Source organism: Ranitomeya variabilis, chromosome 8 (genome assembly GCF_051348905.1).
Source record: "Ranitomeya variabilis isolate aRanVar5 chromosome 8, aRanVar5.hap1, whole genome shotgun sequence".
Lineage (NCBI taxonomy): Eukaryota > Metazoa > Chordata > Amphibia > Anura > Dendrobatidae > Ranitomeya > Ranitomeya variabilis.
Genome location: NC_135239.1, coordinates 175,112,993 through 175,132,079, shown reverse-complemented (window position 1 = coordinate 175,132,079; position 19,087 = coordinate 175,112,993). Strand labels below are relative to the sequence as shown.

The following is a 19,087-nucleotide window of genomic DNA, read 5'->3' as shown; positions in this document are numbered from 1 at the left end:
TATATACCTGACAGGAGCCCGTACAATCTATATCTACAATAATATATACCTGACAGGAGCCCGTACAGTCTATATCTACAATAATATATGCCTGACAGGAGCCCGTACAGTCTATATCTACAATAATATATACCTGACAGGAGCCCATACAGTCTATATCTACAATAATATATACCTGACAGGAGCCCATACAGTCTATATCTACAATAATATATACCTGACAGGAGCCCGTACAGTCAGTATCTACAATAATATATACCTGACAGGAGCCCGTACAGTCTGTATCTACAATAATATATGCCAGAAAGGAGTCTGTACAGTCTGTATCTACAATAATATATACCAGGAAGGAGCCCATAAAACTCTAGCATCTTCAGTAATGAGCCGGCTAGAGTGTATGGGCTGCAGTCAGGCACCTGGAAGGAGCCCATACACTCTAGCATCTTCAGTAGTGAGCCGGCTAGAGTGTATGGGCTGCAGTCAGGCACCTGGAAGGAGCCCATACACTCTAGCATCTTCAGTAGTGAGCCGGCTAGAGTGTATGGGCTGCAGTCAGGCACCTGGAAGGAGCCCATACACTCTAGCATCTTCAGTAGTGAGCCGGCTAGAGTGTATGGGCTGCAGTCAGGACCTGGAAGGAGCCCATACACTCTAGGCTCAACCTAGAGTGTATGGGCTCCTTCCAGGTGTGACGTCATTTCCGGGGGCGTGTCATATCGGGAGGGGGCGTGTTCTCCAAGGCGGCAAAGGAAAGCAGCATGACAGCTTGTGGACGCCATGGAGGTCAGTGGTTTCAGGGTGAAAAATGCTACTTGCCGCTCGCTATTCGCTATTGGGGGGAGGCCCTGTGGTGGTCGACCTACTTGTCTGTGTGGGGAGTGACCCGTGGTGGGATTTTGGGGGGTGTTGCTGGCTATTGTGGGGGACCCCTGTGGTGTGGTTTTGGGGGGCTCCGCTGCTGCTGGCTATTGTGGGGGTTCCCTGCGGTGGGATTTTGGGGGGCTCTGCTGCTGCTGGCTATTGTGGGGGATCCCTGCGGTGGGATTTTGGGGGGCTCCGCTGCTGCTGGCTATTGTGGGGGACCCCTGTGGTGGGATTTTGGGGGGCTCTGCTGCTGCTGGCTATTGTGGGGGACCCCTGTGGTGGGATTTTGGGGGGCTCTGCTGCTGGCTATTGTGGGGGATCCCTGCGGTGGGATTTTGGGGGGCTCCGCTGCTGCTGGCTATTGTGGGGGACCGCTGTGGTGTGGTTTTGGGGGGCTCCGCTGATGCTGGCTATTGTGGGGGACCCCTGTGGTGGGATTTTGGTGGGCTCCGCTGCTGTTGGCTATTGTGGGGGACCCCTGCGGTGGGATTTTGGTGGGCTCTGCTGCTGCTGGCTACTGTGGGGGACCGCTGCGGTGTGGTTTTGGGGGGCTCCGCTGCTGCTGGCTATTGTGGGGGGACCCCTGTGGTGGGGTTTTGGTGGGCTCCGCTGCTGCTGGCTATTGTGGGGGACCCCTGTGGTGGGATTTTGGTGGGCTCCGCTGCTGCTGGCTATTGTGGGGGACCGCTGCGGTGTGGTTTTGGGGGGCTACGCTGCTGCTGGCTATTGTGGGGGACCGCTGCGGTGTGGTTTTGGGGGGCTCCGCTGCTGCTGGCTATTGTGGGGGACCGCTGCAGTTTTGGTGGGCTCCGCTGATGCTGGCTATTGTGGGGGACCCCTGCGGTGGGATTTTGGTGGGCTCTGCTGCTGTTGGCTATTGTGGGGGACTGCTGCGGTGTGGTTTTGGGGGGCTCCGCTGCTGCTGGCTATTGTGGGGGGACCCCTGTGGTGGGGTTTTGGTGGGCTCCGCTGCTGCTGGCTATTGTGGGGGATCCCTGCTGTGGGATTTTGGGGGGCTCCGCTGCTGCTGGCTATTGTGGGGGACCCCTGCAGTGGCATTTTGGGGGGCTCCACTGCTGCTGGCTATTGTGGGGGACCGCTGCGGTGTGGTTTTGGGGGGCTCCGCTGCTGCTGGCTATTGTGGGGGTTCCCTGCGGTGGGATTTTGGGGGGCTCTGCTGCTGCTGGCTATTGTGGGGGATCCCTGCGGTGGGATTTTGGGGGGCTCCGCTGCTGCTGGCTATTGTGGGGGACCCCTGTGGTGGGATTTTGGGGGGCTCTGCTGCTGCTGGCTATTGTGGGGGACCCCTGTGGTGGGATTTTGGGGGGCTCTGCTGCTGGCTATTGTGGGGGATCCCTGCGGTGGGATTTTGGGGGGCTCCGCTGCTGCTGGCTATTGTGGGGGACCGCTGTGGTGTGGTTTTGGGGGGCTCCGCTGATGCTGGCTATTGTGGGGGACCCCTGTGGTGGGATTTTGGTGGGCTCCGCTGCTGTTGGCTATTGTGGGGGACCCCTGCGGTGGGATTTTGGTGGGCTCTGCTGCTGCTGGCTACTGTGGGGGACCGCTGCGGTGTGGTTTTGGGGGGCTCCGCTGCTGCTGGCTATTGTGGGGGGACCCCTGTGGTGGGGTTTTGGTGGGCTCCGCTGCTGCTGGCTATTGTGGGGGACCCCTGTGGTGGGATTTTGGTGGGCTCCGCTGCTGCTGGCTATTGTGGGGGACCGCTGCGGTGTGGTTTTGGGGGGCTACGCTGCTGCTGGCTATTGTGGGGGACCGCTGCGGTGTGGTTTTGGGGGGCTCCGCTGCTGCTGGCTATTGTGGGGGACCGCTGCAGTTTTGGTGGGCTCCGCTGATGCTGGCTATTGTGGGGGACCCCTGCGGTGGGATTTTGGTGGGCTCTGCTGCTGTTGGCTATTGTGGGGGACTGCTGCGGTGTGGTTTTGGGGGGCTCCGCTGCTGCTGGCTATTGTGGGGGGACCCCTGTGGTGGGGTTTTGGTGGGCTCCGCTGCTGCTGGCTATTGTGGGGGATCCCTGCTGTGGGATTTTGGGGGGCTCCGCTGCTGCTGGCTATTGTGGGGGACCCCTGCAGTGGCATTTTGGGGGGCTCCACTGCTGCTGGCTATTGTGGGGGACCGCTGCGGTGTGGTTTTGGGGGGCTCCGCTGCTGCTGGCTATTGTGGGGACCCCTGTGGTGGGGTTTTGGTGGGCTCCGCTGCTGCTGGCTATTGTGGGGGACCCCTGTGGTGGGATTTTGGTGGGCTCCGCTGCTGCTGGCTATTGTGGGGGACCCCTGCGGTGGGATTTTGGTGGGCTCCGCTGCTGCTGGCTATTGTGGGGGACCCCTGTGGTGGGATTTTGGGGGGCTCCGCTGCTGCTGGCTATTGTGGGGGACCGCTGCTGTGTGGTTTTGGGGGGCTCCGCTGCTGCTGGCTATTGTGGGGGACCGCTGCAGTTTTGGTGGGCTCCGCTGATGCTGGCTATTGTGGGGGACCCCTGTGGTGGGATTTTGGTGGGCTCCGCTGCTGCTGGCTATTGTGGGGGACCCCTGCGATGGGATTTTGGTGGGCTCTGCTGCTGCTGGCTATTGTGGGGGACCGCTGCGGTGTGGTTTTGGGGGGCTCCGCTGCTGCTGGCTATTGTGGGGGGACCCCTGTGGTGGAGTTTTGGTGGGCTCCGCTGCTGCTGGCTATTGTGGGGGACCCCTGCGGTGGGATTTTGGTGGGCTCTGCTGCTGCTGGCTATTGTGGGGGACCGCTGCGGTGTGGTTTTGGGGGGCTCCGCTGCTGCTGGCTATTGTGGGGGGACCCCTGTGGTGGGGTTTTGGTGGGCTCCGCTGCTGCTGGCTATTGTGGGGGACCCCTGTGGTGGGATTTTGGTGGGCTCCGCTGCTGCTGGCTATTGTGGGGGACCCCTGCGGTGGGATTTTGGGGGGCTCCGCTGCTGCTGGCTATTGTGGGGGACCGCTGCTGTGTGGTTTTGGGGGGCTCCGCTGCTGCTGGCTATTGTGGGGGACCGCTGCAGTTTTGGTGGGCTCCGCTGCTGCTGGCTATTGTGGGGGACACCTGTGGTGGGATTTTGGTGGGCTCCGCTGCTGCTGGCTATTGTGGGGGACCCCTGCGGTGGGATTTTGGTGGGCTCTGCTGCTGCTGGCTATTGTGGGGGACCGCTGCGGTGTGGTTTTGGGGGCTCCGCTGCTGCTGGCTATTGTGGGGGGACCCCTGTGGTGGGGTTTTGGTGGGCTCCGCTGCTGCTGGCTATTGTGGGGGACCCCTGCGGTGGGATTTTGGTGGGCTCTGCTGCTGCTGGCTATTGTGGGGGACCGCTGCGGTGTGGTTTTGGGGGGCTCCGCTGCTGCTGGCTATTGTGGGGGGACCCCTGTGGTGGGGTTTTGGTGGGCTCCGCTGCTGCTGGCTATTGTGGGGGACCCCTGTGGTGGGATTTTGGTGGGCTCCGCTGCTGCTGGCTATTGTGGGGGATCCCTGCTGTGGGATTTTGGGGGGCTCCGCTGCTGCTGGCTATTGTGGGGGACCCCTGCGGTGGCATTTTGGGGGCTCCGCTGCTGCTGGCTATTGTGGGGGACCGCTGCGGTGTGGTTTTGGGGGGCTCCGCTGCTGCTGGCTATTGTGGGGGACCGCTGCGGTGTGGTTATGGGGGGCTCCGCTGCTGCTGGCTATTGTGGGGGACCGCTGCGGTGTGGTTTTGGGGGGCTCCGCTGCTGCTGGCTATTGTGGGGGACCGCTGCAGTTTTGGTGGGCTCCGCTGATGCTGGCTATTGTGGGGGACCCCTGTGGTGGGATTTTGGTGGGCTCCGCTGCTGCTGGCTATTGTGGGGGACCCCTGCGGTGGGATTTTGGTGGGCTCTGCTGCTGTTGGCTATTGTGGGGGACTGCTGCGGTGTGGTTTTGGGGGGCTCCGCTGCTGCTGGCTATTGTGGGGGGACCCCTGTGGTGGGGTTTTGGTGGGCTCCGCTGCTGCTGGCTATTTTGGGGGGACCCCTGTGGTGGGGTTTTGGTGGGCTCCGCTGCTGCTGGCTATTGTGGAGGGACCCCTGCGGTGGGATTTTGGTGGGCTCCGCTGCTGCTGGCTATTGTGGGGGACCCCTGTGGTGTGGTTTTGGGGGGTTCCGCTGCTGGCTATTGTGGGGGACCCCTGTGGTAGGGTTTTGGTGGGCTCCGCTGCTGCTGGCTATTGTGGAGGACCCCTGTGGTGGGGTTTTGGTGGGCTCCGCTGCTGCTGGCTATTGTGGGGGACCCCTGTGGTGGGGTTTTGGTGGGCTCCGCTGCTGCTGGCTATTGTGGGGGACCGCTGCTGTGTGGTTTTGGGGGGCTCCGCTGCTGCTGGCTATTGTGGGGGACCGCTGCAGTTTTGGTGGGCTCCGCTGATGCTGGCTATTGTGGGGGACCCCTGTGGTGGGATTTTGGTGGGCTCCGCTGCTGCTGGCTATTGTGGGGGACCCCTGTGGTGTGGTTTTGGTGGGCTCCGCTGCTGCTGGCTATTGTGGGGGACCCCTGTGGTGGGGTTTTGGTGGGCTCCGCTGCTGCTGGCTATTGTGGGGGACCCCTGTGGTGGGGTTTTGGTGGGCTCCGCTGCTGCTGGCTATTGTGGGGGACCCCTGTGGTGGGGTTTTAGTGGGCTCCGCTGCTGATGGCTATTGTGGGGGACCCCTGTGGTGGGATTTTGGTGGGCTCCGCTGCTGCTGGCTATTGTGGGGGATCCCTGCTGTGGGATTTTGGGGGGCTCCGCTGCTGCTGGCTATTGTGGGGGACCCCTGTGGTGGGGTTTTGGTGGGCTCCGCTGCTGCTGGCTATTGTGGGGGACCCCTGTGGTGGGGTTTTAGTGGGCTCCGCTGCTGATGGCTATTGTGGGGGACCCCTGTGGTGGGATTTTGGTGGGCTCCGCTGCTGCTGGCTATTGTGGGGGATCCCTGCTGTGGGATTTTGGGGGGCTCCGCTGCTGCTGGCTATTGTGGGGGACCCCTGCGGTGGGATTTTGGGGGGCTCTGCTGCTGCTGGCTATTGTGGGGGACTCCTGCGGTGGGATTTTGGGAGGCTCCGCTGCTGCTGGCTATTGTGGGGGACCGCTGCTGTGTGGTTTTGGGGGGCTCCGCTGCTGCTGGCTATTGTGGGGGATCCCTGCTGTGGGATTTTGGGGGGCTCCGCTGCTGCTGGCTATTGTGGGGGACCCCTGCGGTGGGATTTTGGGGGGCTCTGCTGCTGCTGGCTATTGTGGGGGACTCCTGCGGTGGGATTTTGGGAGGCTCCGCTGCTGCTGGCTATTGTGGGGGACCCCTGTGGTGGGCTTTTGGGGGGACCTGCTGCTGCTTGCTATTGTGGGATTTTGTGGGGGGGGACTGCTGCTGGCTGTTGTGGTGGACTTCTGTGGTAGGCAACCTGCTTTTGTGAGGGGGGCTGCAGGCTATTGGGGGACCCCTGACCTGCTTGTGGGGGGGGGGGGGCGACCTGCTGCATGCAATTGGGGGTGACCCATTTTAGTGGGGGGGTGACCTGCTTGTGGGGGGGGGGACCTGCTGCTGGCAATTGGGGGGACCCCTGTGGTGGGATTTAGGGGTGACCTGCTTATGGGGAGACTTGTTTGGGGTGAGAGACCTGCTGCTGGCTATTGGGGTGACCCCTGTGGTGTGATTTGGGGGCGACCTGCACCTTTTAGTGAGGGTGACCTGCTTATGGTTGGGTTTGGGGAGGCGACCTGCTTGTTGCGGGACCCCTTTTAGTGGGGGCGACCTGCTTGTGGAGGGGTGACCTGCTGATGGCTATTGATGGGCCCCTGTGGTGGGGTTTGGAGGTGACGTGCTGCTTACGGGGTGGACCCCTTTTAGTGGGGGCGACCTGCTGCTGGCTATTGGGGAGACCCTGGTGATGGGGTATGACGGCGACATGCTTGTGGTCGGGTTTTGGGAGGGCGTGACCTGCTGTCTATTGGGGGGGACCCTTGTGGTGGATGTGGGGGGAGACCTGCTGCAAGCTATTGGGGGACCCCTGTGGTGGGATGCGGGGGTGACCTGCATGTGAGGGGTGACCTGCTGCAGGCTATTTGGGGGACCCCTGTGGTGAGATTTGAGGGCGACCTGCTTGTTGTTGAATGTGGGGAGGTGACCTGCTTGTCATTGAATGTGGGGAGGCGACCTGCTTGTCATTGAATGTGGGGAGGCGACCTGCTTGTCGTTGAATGTGGGGAGGCGACCTGCTTGTCGTTGAATGTGGGGAGGCGACCTGCTTGTCGTTGAATGTGGGGAGGCGACCTGCTTGTCGTTGAATGTGGGGAGGCGACCTGCTTGTCGTTGAATGTGGGGAGGCGACCTGCTTGTCGTTGAATGTGGGGAGGCGACCTGCTTGTCGTTGAATGTGGGGAGGCGACCTGCTTGTCGTTGAATGTGGGGAGGCGACCTGCTTGTCGTTGAATGTGGGGAGGCGACCTGCTTGTCGTTGAATGTGGGGAGGCGACCTGCTTGTCGTTGAATGTGGGGAGGCGACCTGCTTGTCGTTGAATGTGGGGAGGCGACCTGCTTGTCGTTGAATGTGGGGAGGCGACCTGCTTGTCGTTGAATGTGGGGAGGCGACCTGCTTGTCGTTGAATGTGGGGAGGCGACCTGCTTGTCGTTGAATGTGGGGAGGCGACCTGCTTGTCGTTGAATGTGGGGAGGCGACCTGCTTGTCGTTGAATGTGGGGAGGCGACCTGCTTGTCGTTGAATGTGGGGAGGCGACCTGCTTGTCGTTGAATGTGGGGAGGCGACCTGCTGCTGGCTATTGGGGGGATCCCGTGGTGGGATTTGGGGATGACCTGCTGCTTACAGATGGAACCCTTTTATTGGGGGGTGACCTGCTGCTTACTGGGGGATCCCTTTTATTGGGGGCGACCTGCTTATGGGTTGGGTTTGGGGGGGGGCTGAAGAGGGTTTAAGCTGGGTGGGGGGTGGACATCGAAGGGGGTGTGTGCTGGGTGGGGGGGTCCACGTCCGATGGGTGTTGGATGCCCGATGGGGGTTTGTGGGGGTTGGACGTCCGAAGGGGGTGTGTGCTGGGTGGGGGGGTCCACGTCCGATGGGGGTTTGTGCTCGGGAGGGGGAGTCCACGTGTGATGGGGGTTTGTGCGGGGTGGGGGGTCTGCATCTGGGGGTTTGCTGGGTGGGGGGTTCCGCGTCCGGTGGGGGTTGGACGTCCGATGGTGGTTTGTGGGGGTTGGACGTCCGATGGGTGTTGGACGTCCGATGGGGGTTTGTGGGGGTTGGACGTCCGATGAGAGTTTAAGCTGGGGTGGCGTTCGATTGGAGGGGGTGTCTGATGGGATTTATGGTTGGGGCAGGGGGCGCCATATTTGGATTTACGCTTGAGGGGAGGGAATGTCTAGTGGGCTTTGGATTTATCCTGTGGGGTCCGCTGGTTAATGTGAGGTGGATGTTCCTGACTGGGGGAGCGAGGTTATGCTGTGTGGCCATCTGGTTGATGTGGGGGGGGGGGGCTAATGCTTCATTGGGGTACACAAAAAAAATATGAGTGTATGCTGCTTATGCTATGCAAAAAAAAAAGGTATTTCCCTGTAGAGTAGGCCACACCACCAACTGGCACGAAGCTAATCCTTTTTAGCTTAATGTCAGTAGGAGGCAGACATGGGTCTGGACCACCCAGCTCAGTTCTGACTTAGGTTTTGGGTTTTTTTTTTTATTAACGATTTTCCTTTTTCTTTTTTTTTCTTTTTTTTTTTTTTTTTTTTTCAGATACGGCTTTTGAGGGCGACAGTGGAATTGTCACTCTAATCTCCCACCTAGAATTGTCACTACCATATCATCTGTGGTGTACGAGGCAAGGCCCTAACACATCAAGAGTGTTTGTGGTTCCCCAGAGGACGGTCCACGCCACGAATCCCCCTACCCTCTGGCCCCCCCAGAGCCAGATGGAGTAGGGAGGGAAGACTAATCCGTTATGTGCCAGCCGCCGAAAGGTCTGCGTCCAGGTTATTCCATGCCCATCTTCATCATCTGTCTGTGAAGAATGATGTGTGACCTTCAGGACAGGTATATCCTACCAGGCAGTGAGGGGGCTACTTTAAAAAAAAAAAAAAAAATGGAAAGGACAGGACAAGTATGCCCTAGTTTGCCCCTGAGCAATATGGACATCTTCTGGGGAAACCTTCCTATTCATGCAGCCTCCATGTTTTCCAGAGGCTCCTGTGACCCTGCTCTTAAAATATCCAGGCTTCGGTCTAGGCCTTCTCTGGTGGCCGGTCCACACCGCCAGTGCCCTGAACAATCATGCACACCAACTTTCTAGTGTGTCCTACTCTGCACCTATCAGTTTAAGAGTACTTCGCTTCTGCAACAGAGGACTAAAGTCTGCCTCCCAAGACATCTGCTGTTCAATTTTGTTTGTTTTGGAAATGTTCTGTCCAAAAAACCGACGGGACAACTCTCCGACCCGCCAGGAAAAGATGAGACCTTCCTTTAGGCCAACCCCCTCCTGGCATCCATGAACCCACCAGCACTGGTCTGCTAGGCCTGGATCTAGCAGACTCTCTTCGACATGATGGGGCGTTCCCACCTTGGATGTTTCTCAGGGTCGGCTGCCGTGTCCTTCACAATTCAAGGCCGGTATTACGATCTCTGGTCTGGGACACCGAAACCTCAGACATCGGAGGCAGGCCTGGGGGGAACAGAGCCACATACCAAACCGACAGTCCAACCCGCATGCACCAACAGCATACTACAGTTTTACAATACTTTAGAAATGCATAAAATGAAACAAGCAAAGGCATAAAGTTATTCAATGCAAAAAAATGCAGTCTTATAAAATTGGAAATGTTTCTATATCTAATGGTAAAATGATATTTATCCAGTATTTCTATAAGTAAAAGTCTGAGATTTCTGTGGGAAATGGTCATTTGTTCCTCTTAAACCAGTTCTGAATGTAAATAAAACATTGCTCTGATGAAGTCTCCACATTGTATTTTAGCCTTTCATTTCATGCGTAGGGCAGGACAAGCTCATGATGTATCTGTGTAACACATGTAAGGTGCTATAATAACAGCCTTAGGCTGGTTTCACACCAGCGTTCGGCAGGGCTGCGGATGGCAGCCTTCTTCCTCCGTTAAGGCTACTTTCACACTAACGTCGCTTGCTGTACGTCTCAATGCGTCATTTTGGAGAAAAAACGCATCCTGCAAAGTTGCCTGCATGATGCGTTTTTTCTCCATAGACTTTCATTAGCAACACATTGGGACGGATTGCCACACGTCGCATCCATCATGCGACAGATGCGTCGTGTTTTGGCGGACCGTCGGCACAAAAAAAGTTCCATGTAACTTTTTTGTGCGTCGAGTCCGCCATTTTCGACCGCGCATGCGTGGCCGAAACTCCGCCCCCTCCTCCCCGGAACTCACAATAGGCCCCGGATGCGTTGTAAAACTGCCTCCGCTGCCCACGTTGTTCTACATAAAACACACTGTCCGTCGGGCCGACGGTTTGCGACTGCCCGTACCGACTGACTAGTGTGAAAGTAGCCTTAGCCCTGCTCACTGCCACAACTCTTCATTCAGTTCCGCCTACGTCTGCATGCGTCCTGCATACCCTATCTTTAATATTGGGTACGCAGGCCAAGCGGATGCCTCCACATGTGTTGTTTCAACGCTGCGCCGACTGCAATAAAATGCAACATGTTGCGTTCAATGCAGTTCAGCGCATCTTCAAAATGAGGCATGCCTGCGTACCCAATGTTAGATGGGGGATGCATGCAGACTTAGGCGGAGCTGAAGGAAGAGGCGCAGCAGTGGGCGGGGCTTAACGGAGGAAGAAGGCTGCCGAACGCTGGTGTGAAACCTGCCTGAGACAGGTAAGCCACCTTTGAAACAATGTTCACATGTACAAGCTCTTAGCCCCTTTGTGGCGGGGCCAATTTTTTAAAATCTGACCAGTGTCACTTTATATAGTAATAACTCTGGAATGCTTCAACATCCCATTGATTTTGAGATAATTTTTTTTTTTCGTGTTATATTAGGCTTTATGATAATGGTAAACTTGAGTTGATATGTTTTGATTTATTTTGTAAAAAATCAGAAATTTTACAAATTTTAAAAAATATAAATTTTTAATGATTTTCCCTTTAAGGCCGGAGTCACACTAGAGAGGAATACGGCCGAGTGCTATGCGAGAAAAAAATCGCATAGCACTCGAACCAATGTTAATCTCCCATCACTTTTTTTTTCACAGCCGTATATGTGCGAGTGAAATTGCAGTATGCTGTGATTTGCACCGTATATCAGCCGAGACTCGCCAATGAAAGTCTATTTGTGCAAGAAAAACTCGCACCACACGGGCCATCAGTGTGACTTGCGAGAAATACGCAACGGTGTCCTTTGAAAGGCCGACAATTCAGGTGCAGTGTACAGTAAAATCACACTGACAGGTTACAATAGAATAGACATATACACACAGTATAGGTGTATATAAAATCTAAAGAGATACACTACAGACCAAAAGTTTGGACACACCTCATTTAAAGATTTTTCTGTATTTCATGACTGAAAATTGTATATTCACACTGAAGGCATCAAAACTATGAATTAACACATGTGGAATTATATACTTAATTTCAGTTTCACACTTTTTTGTTATGTCTTATATTCTAGGTTTTTCAAAGTAGCCACCTTTTTCTTTGATGACTGCTTTTCACACTCTTGGCATTCTCTTGATGAGCTGCAAGAGGTAGTCACTGGGAATGGTTTTCACTTCACATGTGTGCCCTGTCAGGTTTAATAAGTGGGATTTCTCGCCTTATAAATGGGGTTGGGACCATCAGTTGTGTTGTGCAGAAGTCTGGTGGATACACAGCTGATAGTCCTACTGAATAGACTGTTAGCTGCTTTTTTCCTGCCATAATACAAATTCTAAGTAAAGAAAAACGAGTGGCCATCATTACTTTAAGAAATGAAGATCAGTCAGTCCGAAAAATTGGGAAAACTGAAAGTGTCCCCAAGTGCAGTGGCAAAAACCACCAAGCGCTACTTAGAAACTGGCTCACATGAGGACCGCCCCAGGAAAGGAATACCAAGAGTCACCTCTGCTTCTGAGGATAAGTTTATCCGAGTCACCAGCCTCAGAAATCGCAGGTTAACAGCAGCTCAGATTAGAGACCAGGTCAATGCCACACAGAGTTCTAGCAGCAGACACATCTCTACAACAACTGTTAGGGCTTGTTTCCATTTGCGAGAAACACATCCGTATCTCGCATGTGGAAACCAAGCTGTGGCGCCGGCACTTTGGAGCAAAGCGTGCAGCTCCATGTGTTCCTATGCGGCTGCATGCTCCGCTCTGGAGTGCCGGTGCTACAGCTTGGTTTCCACATGCGAGATACGGACGTGTTTCTCGCAAATGGAAACAAGCCCTTAAGAGGAGACTTTGTGCAGCAGGCCTTCATGGTAAAATAGCTGCTAGGAAACCACTGCTAAGGACAGGCAACAAGCAGAAGAGACTTGTTTGGGCTAAATAACGCAAGGAATGGACATTAGACCAGTGGAAACCTGTGCTTTGGTCAGATGAGTCCGAATTTTAGATCTTTGGTTCCAACCACCGTGTCTTTGTACACAGAAAAGGTGAACGGATGGACTCTAAATGCCTGGTTTCCACCGTGAAGCATGGAGGAGGAGGTGTGATGGTGTGGGGGGCTTTGCTGGTGACACTGTTGGGGATTTATTCAAAATTGAAGGCATACTGAACCAGCATGGCTACCACAGCATCTTGCAGCGACATGCTATACCATCCGGTTTGCTTTTAGTTGGACCATCATTTATTTTTCAACAGGACAATGACCCCAAACACACCTCCAGGCTGTGTAAGGGCTATTTGACCAAGAAGGAGAGTGATGGGGTGCTACGCCAGATGACCTGGCCACCACAGTCACCAGACCTGAACCCAATCGAGATGGTTTGGGGTGAGCTAGACCACAGAGTGAAGGCAAAAGGGCCAACAAGTGCTAAGCATCTCTGGGAACTCCTTCAAGATTGTTGGAAGACCATTCCCAGTGACTACCTCTTGAAGCTCATCAAGAGACTGCCAAGAGTGTGCAAAGCAGTCATCAAAGCAAAAGGTGGCTACTTTGAAAAACCTAGAATATAAGACATTTTCAGTTGCCTTACACTTTTATTAAGTATATAATTCCACATAGTTTTGATGCCTTCAGTGTGAATGTACAGTTTTCATAGTCATGAAAATACAGAAAAATCTTTAAATGAGGTGTGTCTAAACATTTGGTCTATACTGTCTGTGTGTATGTATGTATGTGTGTGTGTGTATATGTATATGTGTATATATATAATATATCACACGGACAGCGGAATAGCTGATAGTTAATTTGTCGGCTTCTGTTAAATCATTGCAGAGGCTGACAGGATAGGAGACATGGTTTACATACAGTAAACCATTGCAGAACAGTTAGACTTATATAGGTCAGTGACTAATACGGTTAGTAGTGTGTGTGTGTGTGTGTGTGTGTGTGTGTGTGTGTGTGTGTGTGTGTGTGTGTGTGTGTGTGTGTGTGTGTGTGTAAAATTTGGGGCCTGTATGTATTTAATAATGTTTTCACTGAAAAAACTGCTCCCGCACAATTTTCTGTGCCACAGAGGGAAAGCCAGTGACTGAGGACAGATATTATAGCCTAGAGAGGGACCATGGTTATTGCCACCCCAGAAAAGGTGCATCTGTAAGATGCGCCAATTCTGGCACTCAGCCTCTGTCTTCTCACTGCCCTGTAGCGGTGGCATATGGGGTAATAAGGGGTTAATTTCACCTTTGTATTGTAAGGTGACATTAGGCCAGCTTAGTAATGGAGAGATGTCTGATAGATGCCTCTCCATTACTAACCTGTGGGCTTGATGTTACTTGACAATAAAAAGGTGACATCAACCGCACAATTATGAACCCCTCTGCTACAGGGCAAGTGGGAAGAGCGAGGCTAAGTGCCAGAATTGGCACATCTATAAGATGCGCCATTTCTGCGACGGCTGAGAGCTGATGGTTTTTAGCCTGTGGGGCTGCCAATATCCATGGCCTCTTCACAGGCTATAAATATCAGCCTACAGCTGTCTGCCTAGCATTTGCTGGTTGGATTTTATGTCAATATTTTGTGTTCCCCTGTAAAATAGCCAGTAAAGGCTAAGCAAACAGCTGTGAGCTGATATTAATAGCCTGGGAACCTTTATGGTTATTGTTTCCTTTCCAGAATAGTAACATCAGCTGTCAGCTTTCCCACTGCTGGTTATGAAAATTATGCGGGAGCCCATGCAGGCTTTATTTTTTGAAAAATAAACATTTTGCATTTCACGCAGGTTTCTTAGTTGTTTTTTTTTACAGCATATGTAGGTTAATTATGTTAATGCTCCTACATGGGTGTGTGTGTGTCTTTAGTTAATATTAATGAGGGTATCTCGTGAAGAGTTTGAATAAGGAAATGCATCAAATTCCTTTATTTATTTATTTTTTTTAATATATCTTTATTTAGCGCTCACGATTTACAGAAACGCATCAAATCCGCATAAAAAAGTACAGAATTTCCACTGCGTTTTCTGCTAAGAGACGCACTAACCGTGCAGACATTTCCTCAAGCAAATCTGCAACGTGCGCACATAGCCTTAACCATTATGCGTCCATATTCATTAATGAGCAGAACCACGTGACCGCTGAACACAGGAAGAGCTGCCCGGAGACCATGGGACATGCAGGGACCGCGCCAGGAGCAGGTGAGTATGTGACAGCCGCCGCTTCCCCGCCGACAATGACTCGAGTATAAGCCGAGAGGGTCTCTTTCTGCCCCCAAAAATTTCGGCTTATACGCGAGTATATACGGTACAGCACTCTAGAAGGGTGTGTATAAGGCCATATAGGTGCTGGTGGTACTATATATGGGGAAAACCTGGTGACAGGTTCCCTTTAAGAAACCTATGGAACTAGGTTAAAATTAGCATTTTTTTGGATGGTGAAAAACTTGTAATTTAAATATTGATGGTGGCTGAACTGCAGGTGGTCTGTGTCGCTTCATAAGTTTAAGACCGGGGTCACACTAGCGTAGAATATGGACGAGCGCTATGTGAGAAAGCATCGCATGGCACTCGGACCAGTGTTAATCTATGGGGCAGATCACATCTGTGATTATTTTTTCATGCCAAATCAGCATACGAGAACAATCGCAGCATATATACCTGACAGGGGCCCATACAGTCTATATCTACAATAATATATACCTGACAGGAGCCCATACATTCTGATATTATCAGTAATATATACCTGACAGGGGCCCATACAGTCTATATCTACAATAATATATACCTGACAGGGGCCCATACATTCTGATATCATCACTTATATATACCTGACAGGGCCCATACATTCTGATATCACTAATATATACCTGACAGGGCCCATACATTCTGATACCATCACTAATATATACCTGACAGGGCCCATACATTCTGTATCTACAGTAATATATACCTGACAGGAGCCCATACATTCTGATATCATCACTAATATATACCTGACAGAGGCCCATACATTCTGATATCATCAGTAATATATACCTGACAGGAGCCCATACATTCTGATACCATCACTAATATATACCTGACAGGAGCCCATACATTCTGATATCATCACTAATATATACCTGACAGGGGCCCATACATTCTGATATCATCAGTAATATATACCTGACAGGAGCCCACACATTCTGATACCATCACTAATATATACCTGACAGGAGCCCATACATTCTGATATCATCACTAATATATACCTGACAGGGGCCCATGCATTCTGATATCATCACTAATATATACCTGACAGGGGCCCATACATTCTGATATCATCAGTAATATATACCTGACAGGAGCCCACACATTCTGATATCATCACTACTGTAATATATACCTCACAGAGGCCCATACATTCTGATATTATCACTAATATATATACCTGACAGGAGCCCATACATTCTGATATCATCACTAATATATACCTGACAGGAGCCCGTACATTCTGATATTATCACTAATATATACCTGACAGGAGCCCATACATTCTGATATCATCACTAATATATACCTGACAGGAGCCCATGCATTCTGATATCATCACTAATATATACCTGACAGGAGCCCATACATTCTGATATCATCACTAATATATACCTGACAGGAGCCCGTACATTCTGATATTATCACTAATATATACCTGACAGGAGCCCATACATTCTGATATTATCACTAATATATACCTGACAGGAGCCCATACATTCTGATATCATCACTAATATATACCTGACAGGAGCCCATGCATTCTGATACCATCACTAATATATATACCTGACAGGAGCCCATACATTCTGATATCATCACTAATATATACCTGACAGGAGCCCATACATTCTGATATCATCACTAATATATACCTGACAGGAGCCCATGCATTCTGATACCATCACTAATATATACCTGACAGGAGCCCATACATTCTGATATCATCACTAATATATACCTGACAGGAGCCCATACATTCTGATACCATCACTAATATATATCTGACAGGAGCCCACACATTCTGATATCATCACTACTGTAATATATACCTCACAGAGGCCCATACATTCTGATATTATCACTAATACACACCTGACAGGAGCCCACACATTCTGATACCGTCAATGATATATATATATACCTGATAGGAGCCCATACATTCTGATATCATCACTTATATATACCTGACAGGAGCCCGTACAGTCTACAGTATATCTACAGTAATATATACCTGACAGGAGCCCGTACAGTCTATATCTACAATAATATATGCCTGAAAGGAGTCTGTACAGTCTATATCTACAATAATATATACCAGGAAGGAGCCCATACACTCTAGCATCTTCAGTAGTGAGCCGGCTAGAGTGTATGGGCTGCAGTCAGGGAACCAGGAAGGAGCCCATACAGTCTATATCTACAATAATATATACCTGACAGGAGCCCATACAGTCTGTATCTACAATAATATATACCTGACAGGAGCCCGTACAATCTATATCTACAATAATATATACCTGACAGGAGCCCGTACAGTCTATATCTACAATAATATATGCCTGACAGGAGCCCGTACAGTCTATATCTACAATAATATATACCTGACAGGAGCCCATACAGTCTATATCTACAATAATATATACCTGACAGGAGCCCATACAGTCTATATCTACAATAATATATACCTGACAGGAGCCCGTACAGTCAGTATCTACAATAATATATACCTGACAGGAGCCCGTACAGTCTGTATCTACAATAATATATGCCAGAAAGGAGTCTGTACAGTCTGTATCTACAATAATATATACCAGGAAGGAGCCCATAAAACTCTAGCATCTTCAGTAATGAGCCGGCTAGAGTGTATGGGCTGCAGTCAGGCACCTGGAAGGAGCCCATACACTCTAGCATCTTCAGTAGTGAGCCGGCTAGAGTGTATGGGCTGCAGTCAGGCACCTGGAAGGAGCCCATACACTCTAGCATCTTCAGTAGTGAGCCGGCTAGAGTGTATGGGCTGCAGTCAGGCACCTGGAAGGAGCCCATACACTCTAGCATCTTCAGTAGTGAGCCGGCTAGAGTGTATGGGCTGCAGTCAGGACCTGGAAGGAGCCCATACACTCTAGGCTCAACCTTGCCGTCTGCTTCCTGCTCTGACTGAGATCCGGCCGTACAGCGAGAGCAGAGCGCAGCGGTGACGTCACTGCTGTGCTCTCACTTCTCACTGTACGGCCGGGAGTCAGTGAGAGCAGGAAGCAGACGGCAAGGGACCTGACGGACATCAGAAGGCGAGTATGTACTGTTTGTTTTTTTTTTACATTTACGCTGGTAACCAGGGTAAACATCGGGTTACTAAGCGCGGCCCTGCGCTTAGTAACCCGATGTTTACCCTGGTTACCAGTGAAGACATCGCTGGATCGGTGTCACACACACCGATTCAGCGATGTCAGCGGGGCCTCAACGACCAAAAAAAGGTCCAGGCCATTCCGACACGACCAGCGATCTCGCAGCAGGGGCCTGATCGCTGGTACGTGTCACACATAGCGAGATCGCTATGGAGGTCGCTGTTGCGTCACAAAACTTGTGACTCAGCAGCGATCTCGCTATGTGAGACGGGGGCTTTACACACACATTGCATATTGCACACACACACTGCATGTTAAGGTACCTTCACACGAAGCGACGCTGCAGCGATAGCGACAACGATGTCGATCGCTGCAGCGTCGCTGTTTGGTCGCTGGAGAGCTGTCACACAGACCGCTCTCCAGCGATCAACTATGCCGAGGTCCCCTGGTAACCAGGGTAAACATCGGGTAACTAAGCGCAGGGCCGCGCTTAGTAACCCGATGTTTACCCTGGTTACCAGCGTAAAATCTAAAAAAAACAAACAGCACATACTTACATTCACGTCCCCCTGCGTCCACTTCCTGACTGACTGAGCGCCGTACAGTGAGAGCAGAGCGGTGACGTCACCGCTGTGCTGCTTTCACTTTCACTTTGCGGCGCTGAGTCAGAGGAGGAAGCAGACTGCAGGGGACGCAATGTGAGTATGTGCTGTTTGTTTTTTTTACATTTTACGCTAGTAACCAGGGTAAACATCGGGTAACTAAGCGCGGCCCTGCGCTTAGTAACCCGATGTTTACCCTGGTTACCAGTGTAAAATATCGCTGGTATCGTTGCTTTTGCTTTCAAACACAACGATACACAGCGATCGGACGACCAAATAAAGTTCTGGACTTTATTCAGCGACCAGCGACATCACAGCAGGATCCTGATCGCTGCTGCGTGTCAAACGAAACGATATCGCTAGCGAGGACGCTGCAACGTCACGGATCGCTAGCGATATCGTTATAATGTCGTTTCGTGTGAAGGTACCTTTACACACATACACACACATAGAGGACATACCAGACTCTCTTCTCCTCTGGTCCTATGACCCTGATGTCACCAAAACATATTTCTAAACTTCACACCAGACATCACCAGTGAGGTTTGTAGCTTGTAAGGGAAGAGGACCCTGGGAAATCGCCTGTATTGCCATCACCTCCAACTCCTCACTACTAAAGCTAGCTAAAGGCTAAAAACTGACCTACGGTTCGAATTTAAAAAATCTACAGCACATCTATTCTTTGAGTGGCAGTCATTGAAGACTTCAC

At 51.9% G+C, this 19,087-nt stretch overlaps 1 protein-coding gene and 1 long non-coding RNA gene across 19 annotated transcripts in view; one reads left to right on the top strand and one right to left on the bottom strand.

Annotated features, from left to right (window-relative positions):
- IQSEC1 (IQ motif and Sec7 domain ArfGEF 1) overlaps positions 1 to 19,087 on the bottom strand; it is a 746,975-nt gene that overhangs the window by 211,334 nt on the left and 516,554 nt on the right. The gene's annotated exons all lie outside the window — the stretch shown is intronic.
- On the top strand, positions 668 to 9,813 carry LOC143788676 (uncharacterized). Its single transcript, XR_013218704.1, has 2 exons — positions 668 to 783; positions 8,596 to 9,813. It is a non-coding gene; the product is annotated as an uncharacterized LOC143788676 (long non-coding RNA).